The following is a 13,562-nucleotide window of genomic DNA, read 5'->3' as shown; positions in this document are numbered from 1 at the left end:
AGAAAAACGAAGTGTAATAATATAAACATGGAGAATACGTTTGAAAACTTAAATCATTGTTTTTTCTTTCAAGATTCTTATTTTTTGCTTATCTTTAAGAAGTATATATACATAGTCTCTTTTGTATATCTGAGAGAATAAATGCAGAGAATGATGAGAAATTTGAGCAACACTATTTAAAAGCAGGATAGGTAATGTCAAACATGATTAAGCAAATGAATTTGGCAGGAAATTATATTTCTAGGAAAACAGCAACAGAGAATCCTGAAGACATAAAAGATATGTCAGTGAAATTTAAGGTAGGTTAAACACTATAACATATTTTTTTTTCATAGAAAATAGACCATAGACTAACCTAAAGTGGGAAAATTCTTTAAACCTACCAGGCTTGTCATTTGTCCTTCTATTTGAAGAAAAATAGAACTATCAGAAAAGTCAATATGGTAATATAACAAAAATAAGTTAATATAATATCTGAAGTCAAAACTTTACAGGGCAGCCCAAATCCTGTAAAGGTGAGGTGTAAAGTCCAGGCCTTACCATCTTGAAGCAGGACAACTCTAGTGGGCAATATCTACTCCAGGTGTCTTCACCAAATAGGTAGAGAATTTTTAGATCTTTTACTCAATACTCCCCATTTCTTTCATACACATCAATCCTTAAAAAACTCTATATTGGTAGTTCCTGCTGTGGCACAAGGGGCTAAGTATTCAGTGTCATCTCTGCAGCAGCATAGGTTCCATCCCTGGCCCTGCACAGTGGGTTAAAGAATCCAGTGTTGCTGCATCTGTGGCATATGTCACATATGTCGCAGCCTCAGCTGGGATTTGACCCCTGGCCAGGGATCTTCCATATACCATGGGTGTGGAAAAAAAAAAAAAGACCCATAACCCACTGCACCATAGGAGAACACCTCATGTGAAAGATTTTAATAAATAAAATGACTAAAATTTATTTTGTAAGGTATAAAATATCTTTATATAATATTTCTAATTGTTTTTTATTTATCATTGAATGCATCGATTTTTCTGCACCAATTATCTGCAAAGTTCCTATGTAAGCGAGTATAGGGAGCAATGTTCCCAACTAGCTGTTTTCAAACCTCAGACATTCTCTTACCTATTGCTAAGTTAGTATTTTTTATATTTCATTTAGCTTTGTCAGTGGGATTCTTTATGTAAGCATGTTCCCTTTACTTCTCTGCACTAAATAGGTTTACTTCAAATGTTGCAAACACAAGTTTTGGATTTGGCACTTCAAATTGTGCACCTAAAGATAACTTCAGGCAATGTATTTTTTTTTTTATTCTAGGACCTACTGCTATTATCTAATCATACAAGATAAGGGACTTATATCAATAATACATTAAGAATTCTTAGAACTCAATAGTAGACAAATAATCCATTTAAAACAAGGTCAAAGACTCTGTACAGGCAATTCTCCAAAAAAGAAGTTCAAATCAGAAATAAACATTTGAAAGGAAATTCACCATAATTATGGAAATAAAACTCAAAATCACTTCACTCACTAAAATATTATAATGAAAAACAGGATCACCATAATAAAAAAATGACTAATAAAAAGTAGAATATAATGAGATAAAGATACGTAGAAATTGGAACTCTCATACATTGCCAATCAGAATATATAATGGCATAAATACTTGAGAAAATAATTTGGTATTTCCTCAAAATGTTAATATAGAGTTGTCATTTTACTCAGCAATTCCACTCTTAATGAGTTTCAAAGCAAATTAAACATATGTACACACACACACACTCACAAAGTGCTTCTGTATGAATGTGTATATCAACATTGTTCACAATAGTCAAAAAGCAGAAACAACACAAATGTCCTTCACCTGATAAAAAGTAGTATATCTATGCAATGTATTTGGAAATAAAATAAAGTACTGATATATAACTTAGGTGAACCTCAGAAACATTCTAGATTAAGCCAATCTTTTCATGATCACATTTTTTTTCTCTTTAGGTCCTGCGACATATAGAGGTTCCCAGGCTAGGGGTCGAATTGGAGCTATAGCTGCTGGCCCATGCCACAGCCACAGCAACACCAGATCCAAGCCACTTCTGTGACCTACACCACAGCTCATGGCAATGCCGGATCCTTAACCTACTGAGTGAGGCCAGGGAATGAACCAGAATCCTCATGGACACTAGTTGGATTTCTTTCCGATGAGCCACAACAGGAACTCCCTCATGATGACATTTATATAAAACTTCTAAGATAGGCAGATCTCTATAAATAGAAAGTAGATCAGTGATTGCCTAGAGCTTGAGGGTAGGGTGTGGGAATTGAGAGTTACTGCCAATGGGTACAAGGCTCTCTTTGAAGTGATAAGACTCATTCTAAATTTAGATTATGCTAACGAATTTACAGTTCTGTATACATACTAAAAACCATTGACCATATACTTTAAAAGGTAAACTTTTGTCTGTAAATTGGATAGCATATCACTATGAAAATTATTAGGATATGCTAAGTACTAGCCATTATACAAAAAAACTAAGGAGCACTGCCTTTATTACAGCCATCTTGCAAGATTACTTGTCCTCAAGTAATAGCTGATTAAAAACAAAAAATCAAACAGAAGTGTTGTGAGTCCTTTGAGGCCACGAAGCTCTAGCATAATAGAGAAAGAGATTGGAAGGCAAGTCTCCCTGACTCCAAATCAGTTTGCATTATAAGACATCACCTCATCAAGATAATAATGTTCTTTGAGCTAATGCATGTGGCTCAAAAGGCTTTCTGTACCACAGATCCCCCAGGTACATGTAATGTATTATTTTTAATCATTCTCATTGAGGCAACAAAATATTTTCTTAAGTCATCTTAAAGTTTCTTTATGTACCTAGCACAAATCACATTTCCTTTAGTCAGTGACAGTTATATGGTTACATAAAGGCTTTATACACATGTGTACACACACACACCACTATACCACATAGAACCATATAATGAATATATAAAGGCATAAGTACATGACAAGGAAGAGGCAAATCACCTCACTTACCTATAATTTTATATTTTACAGAGTACACAGCTTACCTCATAGTAGGTAAATTATTAACATTTGCATGCTCTATTTGAAAATATCAGATAAACAAAAGTCATTATCAGAGGAGCTTAAAAAAACAAGGTGTGCAGTAAGTGGCAAACTATCTCCTTTCTTGGAAATAGAAGAAGCCTATTTCTTTAAGACTTGATGATCTAAAAGTCAGGCACAATCTTTCCATGCCATAAATTTCTTCTAGCTGTCATACAGAAGCAGGCTCTTGTCAGGAAGTATTTCCTTAAGTGGTGCTTAGATGCTAATTAACTTCATCCAAACTCTGAAATATCTTTCAAACACATTTTCATAAGTATTTCTGGCATAAGTGAATAGATTCCCATTTTACCAACATATATTGATACTCTATTAACTAAATCTTAGGATCTATTATGCAGCTGTTTTAATAACAGTGAACTTAAGTGAACTTCATATTGATGAACTCATTAAATCTACTTACTTTGTTCAACATGAAGGGTAATTTTAAAAACTGATCATTTTAGATTCATAAGCCAAAAAGTGTGATGTACTCTGTTTAAACAACTAATTACTTTACCTCGAAGCCCTTCAGTGTTGGAGATTTTATATATTTTTGTTTTGTACAAATGTTAAAAAGAGAGATGTTGCAGGCATAGATAGGTCAACAGAATCCTAACAGTTTATTTCTTAAAGATTCAATCTCCTTTTCATGGAGAAGAAATTTGCTTTTTTTTTTTTTTAGAGATGATTTTATTTATTTATTTATTTATTTTTTGTCTTTTTGCTATTTCTTGGGCCGCTCCCTCGGCATATGGAGGTTCCCAGGCTAGGGGTCCTATCGGAGCTATAGCCACCGGCCTACGCCACAGCCACAGCAACGTGGGATCCAAGCCGCGTCTGCAACCTACACCACAGCTCACGGCAACGCCGGATCGTTAACCCACTGAGCAAGAGCAGGGACCGAACCCGCAACCTCATGGTTCCTAGTCGGATTCGTTAACCACTGCGCCACGACGGGAACTCCCTAGAGATGATTTTAGAAAAATGCAGTTTAATGTATCATGATAAGATTTCTCAGGGACAAATAATGGGGAAAAATAAAAGTTGTGGATGGGTGTCCAATGGAATAGCCTTGCTTGCACAACTGTAAGAAATCAGCCCAGCTTTCTCCAACTGGAGATGGATGGAGCTTTGTAATCTGTAGGGAAACATTTAGAGCAGCAAGAGATGATTCTATCACCTTTTAACCTCCCCTCGTGATGACACTCCCAGTCTCCTCCTCCAGGATTGAAGAGGAGTAGAAAAGCAACATCTCAAATACAGCAGCTTCAAAGAAAAGAGTCATCCAGAGTCTGGATGACCTAGAACAGCAGGGCATATGGGTGATAGAACAGGAGCGGTGGTGTTACCATGATAGTGGTAAACACTATGCAAAAACAAAAGCAAAAGGAGTCAGGAGCCAAGCAGCAAGGTGTTTACAGAGGTTATATGTTGTCAGAGGCCTAAGAAATGGTTTTAGCCTCACAACAAAGTACAGTGCTTTGTGGATTTATAAATCCAAATGCGCACAGAGGCCAGGAAAGTAACATAAATGAACAAAGCAATTCACACTTAAGAAAAAATAAGTTGACAGAAATATAATTAATATGCCCTTAAATGATGAAATAGTTCAAAGATACAGACAACACTAGAATCAATACCTTTTCAAACACCAGCTAGCTTTATCAAATATTGCCATATTTGATTGTTACTTTCTTCTTTTAAATAAAACTTTGCAGATGAAGTTATATGTTCCTTTATTTCCTTCTTCATTTTGTCTTCTTAAGGGAAAAGACAATCATGTATTTGATATTTATTATTTCATTCTTGTTTTATACAGTAGGTTAGTTTTTTGAGTAATAAACAATAATAAATGGTATGCATCATCTCACAGCCTACTTTGATTGATTGTATTAATTTTTTTGACATATAGACATTGATACGTATGAGATGCTTATTTATTTTCAAGAGTACATATGTACTAATTTTATCATATAAATAAGCCATCATTTAATCAGTTTTCTCTTTTTTTGGACAGATAATATTACCTCTTTTCTTCACCAAAAATTTCTTCAATAAACATGCTCATATATGAGTCCTTGCAGAAATGTACAAAAAGTTTTTTTAAAACATATGAAATGATTGAGGCATAGTACATATGTATCTTCAGTCTTACTAGTTTTCTCCAAATATCATTCAAAATTGTTGATATATACAGTTGCACTCCTTTCCCACTGAGGTGGAACCCACAGATGTGGAGGGTCATTTGGTTTACATATGCCATTTTACATAAGGGAGTTGAGCATCCTCAGATTTGGGTACGGTGGCTGGGGAGGTGCTCCCAGTACCAACCTCTGCAATACCAAAGGACAGCTGTAAGTCAAAAATTTAAAACATGCCAAATACCCAGCAGAATGTCATCAGAAACTTAGGAAACCCCCTTGAGCTCCATGCTGATTGCATTCCCATATTTTCCCAGAAGTGATTATTATTCTGATTTTTGCAATAATAATTTCTTAGTCTTTTATTATTTTACTTTATATTCTGCAAGTATCATACAATAAAAGTGATGCTTTTCTCTTGTCACACAGTTCGGCTTGGTATTGGTGTCAGTTGATTGCCTTTCCTCATTAAAGTTGTGATTTTCTTGCATTAAAGCAATTTTTCATCCTTAATATTCTGTCTTTTATGTCAAGAGGCTCTGTGTCAACATCACCTCTTTTATTTTAGTGAGAAGTCCCGTGGTTAGGTTTAGCATGAGGTCCTTGACTTCTATTGTGGATTGTGGTTCCAAATACAGTTTAATTTTCAGACATTTGAAGTATTATTTTGGCCTGCTCATTTATTTATATGATGCTATTGTTGCTTGCACTCGTTTCTGCTGGCATTGCCTGAGGGGACAGGAGAGGCTTTCCAGGAGTCACAGAGTGGCTCCCAGTGGGGGAGTGGACTCAGACCCTGAGTAATGAAGAAACTGCTAGTGCCTTTACTACCTGCTTGCCTTGGTGTCTCCCACTAGGGGAGGAGTCTCAGCCTGTGGAGACAAAAAGGCTTCCCTGACTGGGTGTTCTTTGTAGAGATATCCTCCTATGAGGACCCCAAATCTCCCTAGAAAGGGTAGTCTCTGTCCTGCGAAAGGTAAAGGTGTGCTAAAGTATCATGAAAGGGACCTTACTGGGTTTTGCTGTTGGTTTGCTTATTTGAGCACTTACACTTGATGTATAGTTTTAAGTGTGATTGGCTTCTAGTTATGCTAAGGATGTCATGGGGGGGTTGTATTATTTTAATAGTGCTGGCAGTTTTAGACTGTTTTTGGAGGATATATAAAGAGACTTAATAGACAGTTACCATTATCCTTGGCCACAAGTGCCCTCAACAACTTGGCAGACCATCCTCTCTGCCACTCTCCCCACCTCCAAGAATAATTTTGCATGGTCTGATTTGTCTGAAAAAAAAAAAAATAGAAGTTATACAAATTGACGCATTTCTGTAGTCACTTATTTCCCAAAAGGTATGTCATCCAATTCAGTAACATTTGTAGTAGCAGTTCACATTTTATGGAGGATGCTGCTTTTACTCTTAGTCTTCTATTTTTACAAAATTTTCTTAGACCACATTGTTTCGGATCCTCGAATACCCTGGAAATTGATGAAGAAAATATTTTATATGAAATATATTAAAAGTGACAATGTTATTTGTAATGACAATATTGAAAATAATTTCTTGAAGGCTTGGAATTTGTGTAATACACTTGTATCCAGGTGCTCTATGTTATTCATAAAAGAAGTTTGAACAAAATAGTGAATATTTTATTAGCGATCATGAAACATTATACAGAGTGATGGCTATGGAATGATTTTATACCTATTAGCAAAGTAAAATTACTGGAATAACATAATTTTTTAAATTGGTGAGTACTGTGTAACTATCTTTCTTTCCAATTCCCATCCTGTTCTTTTCTGGAATTTTGGGGTTTTTTTATGGCCACAACTGTGGCATACAGAAGTTGCCAGACCAGGGATTTAATCTGAGCCACAGCTGTGACCTATGCTGTGGGGTTGGATCCTTTAATCCATTGCACCAGGCTGGGGATTGAACCTGCATATCCACAGCTGGTGCAGTCAGATTCTTAACCCACTGTTCCATGGTGGGAACTAACTTTTCTGGAATTTTTAACACAGCATCCAGAGCAGTAACTATGCAGACATTGCTTGAGTATTGACAGTAGCAGAAACAAAGAGGCATCAGCAAAATTGCTGCTCTATTTTTACCTTCAGAGAAATACCTCAAAATATTATCTTTATATTATCATATATACATTTGGGCTACATTAGGGAATACATCTGATGTTAAGTTTTGAATGGCCTTTGCTTTGGTTTCCCATCATTATAAAAATCAATACAAATATGTCTTACTACTTCAAGTAGAAGATCACACTTACCTTGAGAAATTAGATTTAGTTACAGAGATGTTCTGTCTACAATTGTAGGTCTGATTTTTGGGTTGTGAACTAATCTGAGTATTGAGAATTCCTGGCATTTCCAGGGGGCAAGTATATTCAGTATGCAAATCATGTAAGTTGCACGGTGTAGATAGATGGAAGATAAAGCTTGATCATAATTTTGATATTATGAAATCTTTACATTCTGCTCTAGAGCTATGGATGTAAAAGGAGATTAAATGGCATATATTGCTATATAAATGTAAAGTACAATCATTATTATTATTCATCACTCCTTCCCTCTTCACCAAAATGTAATTTGACCTCTCAGCAATGTTCAATTTATGTGCCAGTTCAAATTAAAGATAGATCTTCCAGGTGCTTGAAACAGGGCTAGAAGTTATCTAAAGTTCCTTATAGACTCATTTGTCTATAAAATGTTAATATTACTGTTTTATATTCCTATAACATGCAGTTTTGTAGTAAGTACTTTTAAAATGTAAGAGTTCTATGAATTAATTATTTCCTTCTGAAAAGCTCAGCTTGTATCTGTTCAGTGGCAGTTAATTTTATTACTGTTTTCTTAACTCTCTCTTAAAATGATAGTGATATGTGCCTTTATGTTTTTTTAAATAATCATATTAGTATGAAACACCTTTAACCATGTTTGAACAGTGGCGTAAACTGGAAGCTTATTTCCCTCATCGAATTCATCAAATAGCATTTATTTTGCACCAGTTCCACCTGGCCCTTACACAAAAGGAATGAATATTACTGTCATCAAAGATTTTACACTCTTAAAGCTAAAGACATTATAAAAATTAGTAGTGCTGCATAACATAAACTCTTACCTTTGATATTATGAGAAATCTCTCAAACATCTGTCCATTCTGTCACTTTAGAAAATAAGGATTTTTTAATAATAAGAGAATTTTAAGAATCATTTATTTAAATATTAGTAATTCTTTCTGATCATTTCACTTCTTAGAGATTGGATATAAATGGTAAAATCTATGAAAAATTAGTTCAAAATATATCAAGAATAAGGACTGATCTTTAACCTAACCCACTAATATATATACACATATATATGTCAGGGTTTTAAATGTATTCTATGGATTAGAAAAATCTTAATCTTCCTCAAACTCTATCCCCCCATCCCTTTTTAGCTTAATTCTCAGGAAGAAAACCAGAATCACATTTTCTGAGGTACTTACATTAGTTTAAATTACATGAGTAAAAACAAGCAAACAAAGAACCCCCCCAAAAAAAAAGGTCATGAGGTTAAAATGTCTTAACTTTTACGTCTGTGTGTATATGTACACTGTATTACCAAAAGAGCATAAAATAAGCCTTTCTATACTTTTTTCCTCTTTTCAATACATGATCTATCTACAGAAAAACAATTTGGGGACTTTGCTAACACTCCAGGTAGCATTTTCAGATTATTCTATCAGGGAGTATGAAAGCATTATCTGGTCTAAGAGCTTTGACAAGAGTTGTTTGAGTGCCAGCAGAAAGGACATGAGTAACCAAGATATATCATTTACAATGTGGCCTTTTTATGACTCCTGTCAAGTTACAGCATAATCTCAAGAAAATCAACATCATTTAAGGTTGCAATGACCTTCTAAGGGCTTGCTTTTAAGACCAGAGGTTAGAAGGCATAACGGTATGAGTCACTGAATATGATTGTACTGAAGCAAGTTTTATAGAATTCCATTTTCTTTTAACTCTGCTTGTAAGTTCAGTGTCTATTATATGATTTTAAAATATTTTTGGAAAATTAGAGATCTTTGTTCAGATGTCTCAACATTTTTCTTTTCCAACTTGATGTTCTGCATAAACTTAATAAAAGTATACACATAATATTAAAATGTGAGCCTTTAAAAATGGTTAAGAGACAAAAAAGGGAACCTCAACATGATAAGGATATGCTGATTAACTTAATATACTCCACGTATTATGTGTTGCTATGTTTTTCATAAATTTAAACAAATATCATAGCTCATCAATATATGAAGGGAAGGTATTTGGTGACAAATCAGAAGACAGGGCATTGATTCATAGTAACCTGACAAACCAGGTGACTTTTATAACATCTAAAATGACCAACTAGGAATGGTAGTACTCTAGAGCAAAGTTACAATTTATTTTAACTTCCGTGAGAGGTCAAGGCAATACAGACAAAGCACACACAATCTTTTCTTCTTGGAAAGCTTGAAAACGAAAGCTATATTCTGAAAAAAATCAATTTAGGAAATAAATAGAAGACTAGCAAATAATCCCAAGGAGAAAATTACTAAAATTTAGAAATTAAGATGTACCACAGAACACATCAGAAAGGAATGAAGAGATGAAAACTATTAAAAGTTGAAAGGCGAAGAACGGATTGAGAAGCATCAATTTTATTTATAAGGAATTTTCAAGGGAAGCAATTATTTAAAAAACTTAGGGAAAGAAATAGTCAGAAATGTTTGACATTTTTCAGAAATTGAAGAAAATATGTGAATTCATGGTAAAAATTCATCAAGAACAAGCTAATTGAACAAAAAATAAAGCAATCACATGTAGACAGATCATGGTCAATGAAGACCCTTTAATGTTTTTACAGAAAACTAACAGAATAATTCATTTTTTATAACCTATGTCCCCATCATTTTCTATATAAACATTAATCATTCTGTCTATATGGCTAACTTTATACATTTTTCCTAATATCCCTGGAAGCTATGTCTTCACTTTTTGAAATTCTAACCTTCCACTGTATTTAAAATGTTCATTGGTTATCTCAAGAAGAACTACTTTCCCTGCTGTAATCACCTTCTGCTCCTCTTTTGTGAATATATTTTAATTACTTTCCTAACATATTAGCTTATTAACCAAAGAAACACACTTATATTTTCAAATTCTATATTTTTCCAGTGTTCTGTGTATAGTATACCCTCAGTAAACATTTTTTATATAAAGCAATAAAGGAATGAACCAAGATAAAGCTCTCCAGTTATTCCCAGCAATCAAATAGGCTCTTACCTAAATATTTGCTTTATTGGAAGACATAGCATTTTAATACTTGGGATAAAAATATCATTGGATGTCATAAGTTTTAGTAAAAGTTGCTTAATTATAATAAGTAAAAAGCATCTTCCACAAAGATGCTTGTACTTAGAGGGTTTGAGACAAATAAGGATTAATAAAGTTTTCTTTAAGGCAAGTTAGACAAAGGAAAAAAATTATCTGTTTCCACCTCAGTAATATGATTAGATTTTCACTTAATGCCAAAAAGGGAGAAAATAACATAAATTCATGTGCTTTGGGTTAATAATAACACATTTCCTTATAACAGAGATTGATAAATGTTAGAAATAAACATTTTAAATAAGGTTTCCTATCAACAGAAACATGAAAAAGGACTGACATTCATTTGTCCTGAATTGTACTAGTGAGATTCTGTGAGATCTTGAGTAGGCTTTTTTTCTGAGCTACAAATTATCTATGATTACTTTCTGAGCTGTTATCTTTTTGTTTCATTCATTCTGTTCAACTGGGGCCATTCTTCATTTCCCTGTTACCATTTTACATCAAGTTTGACCACTCTACTGAAAATCAGTTTTCATTTATTGCTGCTATTCCCTTCCCTGCCTTGACATCAGGGGACAGTTTTAAGAACAATTTTTTAAAAATAGTCTAATAATTGTAGAAAAAAGGAAGCCTATGTATGAATGTATGCATGCACGTAAGTATCTATGTATATAATCAACCCAGAGGGATTGATATGAAGAATTTGGGGAGATGAGTACTCTAGGTATCATATTCTTCCTCCACAAACACTACAAGACAGGAAAATACTTGTTTTTAAATTATTGGTATTTTATAAATATATTTAAATTGATGTAGTATTGTATTGCACAATGAGGATTACAAAAACATAGTATTTGGCTGATGAAAAATTGTATTTTAACTATTAACTTTAATTAAAAGTGAGAATTTCCAATACATATTCTTTATAAAGCCGTATATGAACCCCAAATAGCTCTTCAGAAAGAATAATAATAAATAATTGCATGAAAAAAGAAAGCAAATGCTTGAATTTTCACTTTCTGAAATAACACATATAAAAAGTAAACATTTCCAGCTCACATCTGGTAAAGACGGAGAAAATTATTATAGTGTTTGATTTTATGAGTGATCAAATTCTAATTAGGTGGAGTTCCCATAGTGGCTCAGCAGTAACCAACCTGACTAGGATGACTAGGATCCATGCGGATGCATGATTGATCCCTGGTCTGGCTTTGCCACGAGCTGTGGTGTAGGTTGCAGACTTGGCTTGGATCCCAAGTTGCTGTGTCTGTGGTGCAGGCTGGCAGCTACAGCTCTGATTTGACCCCTAGTCTGGGAACTTCCATATGCCGTAGGTTTGGCCATTAAAAAAAAAAAAAAATCTAATTAGGTAATGCCTCTCTCTCTTATATTGATAGCTTGGACTCTTTCAGGTAAATATCTCAAGAGGAAACAATGATGAATACTATGACCAACAGAAAACTTAATTCACTTAATTTTCAGGCTTTTCTGGTAACTGATGAAATATACTGATAACATTGCAAGTATATTGAATAATCTTGGATAATGGCTGCATTATGTAGGGGGTGCTCTTTATTTCCGTTCCTTCTATAAGGCAATTGTGGTTACAGTTGGCATTTCTGAGTATAAAGGCTGCTTCTATAATACTAGCTCTCCTGAAAACTTTGACAATAAGTGAGATTGATGGCTGAGAACCTCAAAACTATCTTGGAATCACTGGGCTTTCTGAAACATTCAGAGCATCCATCTCTGTCCTCTCATTTTGAGAATCACCGAATTAGAAATCAGGTGATCTAGATTACAGCTCAGGCTCTGCCTCAAACTGATTGTGTGACCTTGGGCATCTCTCATAAATCTCAGGTTCACCTATTTTATTGTAAAATGAAGGGGCTAAATTAGATTGCCACTGAAGTTACTTTTAGGTCAGCTCTAAAATTTTGTGAATCTAAAAACTTTTGTTAATATTAAAGATCGATATACTTTTAAAAATATTTATTTATATATTTTTAAATAATTTTTATGTATTCCATTATAGTTGGTTTACAGGTTCTGTCAATTTTCTACTATACAGCAAAGTGACCGAGTCACACATACATTTAAACATTCTTTTTCTCACATTATCCTCCATCATGCTCCATCATAAGTGACTAGATATAGTTTCCAGTGCTATCCAGCAGGATCACATTGCTTATCCATTCCAAAGGCAATAGTTTGCATTTATTAACCCCAGATTCCCAGTCCACCCCACTCATTCTCTCACCTCCTTGTAAACAACAAGTCTGTTCTCCAAGTTCATGAGTTTCTTTTCTGTGGAACTGTTTAAATTGAAAGAAACTACTACTATAATTTTGCAAATAAGTAAATATTTGAATTTAATCCCCAAATCTTAGATCATCTACATTTTGCCCATTTATATCCATTGAAAGCACTTTTCTAATGCTAATTTTTTTATATATCTAATAACTTTAAAGCTAAGTATTTGGCACACTTTTTTTTTTCAGAAAGATTCAAAGATGAAATATTTTAAAGATAATAAGAATAGCCAAAATCTCTGTTCTTTTCTCCTAATGTGTTATTTTTTTATCTCTAATGTGCTGTTTCACTGATAAAAAGAAAATATAGTATAAATAAACATCCAACTATACATTGCTTCATAAAGTAACTGGCCTATGGATTAGATGCCCCAGACATACTAGGTAGGACATTATGAAGAATTTAACATGAGCAAATGCAAATGGAATAAACGTGACTAAGACTATCTCAAACTGATTTTTTCCTTATTAAAAATAAGCCCCAGTATAAAAGGCAGGGGAAAAAAATGATGCAAATAGAAGGAAATCTTGGATTTGCAGTTACCATATATTTAATGGGTTGGCCACTATTGGCTAAGTGAGAGCATATCTCTGGAGATAACAAGAAAACTGAAAATTGGGAGTTTCCTTCGTGGCTCAG

The 13,562-nt window shown here is 33.9% G+C and overlaps 1 long non-coding RNA gene across 13 annotated transcripts in view; it reads right to left on the bottom strand.

Moving 5' to 3' along the window:
* LOC106507559 overlaps positions 5,033-13,562 on the bottom strand; it is a 294,718-nt gene continuing 286,188 nt past the window's right edge. For 9 of the 13 annotated variants that reach the window (XR_002343126.1, XR_002343118.1, XR_002343116.1 and 6 more), the window contains 2 exons: positions 6,437-6,726; positions 5,033-5,442 (listed from right to left, as the gene is read on the bottom strand). This is a non-coding gene — a long non-coding RNA (uncharacterized LOC106507559). Of the gene's footprint in view, positions 5,443-6,436; positions 6,727-8,380; positions 8,426-13,562 lie in introns of all 13 variants that reach the window. The other 4 variants (XR_002343124.1, XR_002343119.1, XR_002343114.1 and 1 more) reach the window with 2 other exon arrangements.

This window comes from Sus scrofa, chromosome 1, assembly GCF_000003025.6.
Source record: "Sus scrofa isolate TJ Tabasco breed Duroc chromosome 1, Sscrofa11.1, whole genome shotgun sequence".
In the NCBI taxonomy this organism is placed as follows: domain Eukaryota; kingdom Metazoa; phylum Chordata; class Mammalia; order Artiodactyla; family Suidae; genus Sus; species Sus scrofa.
This window is presented reverse-complemented; position numbering and strand designations above follow the sequence as displayed.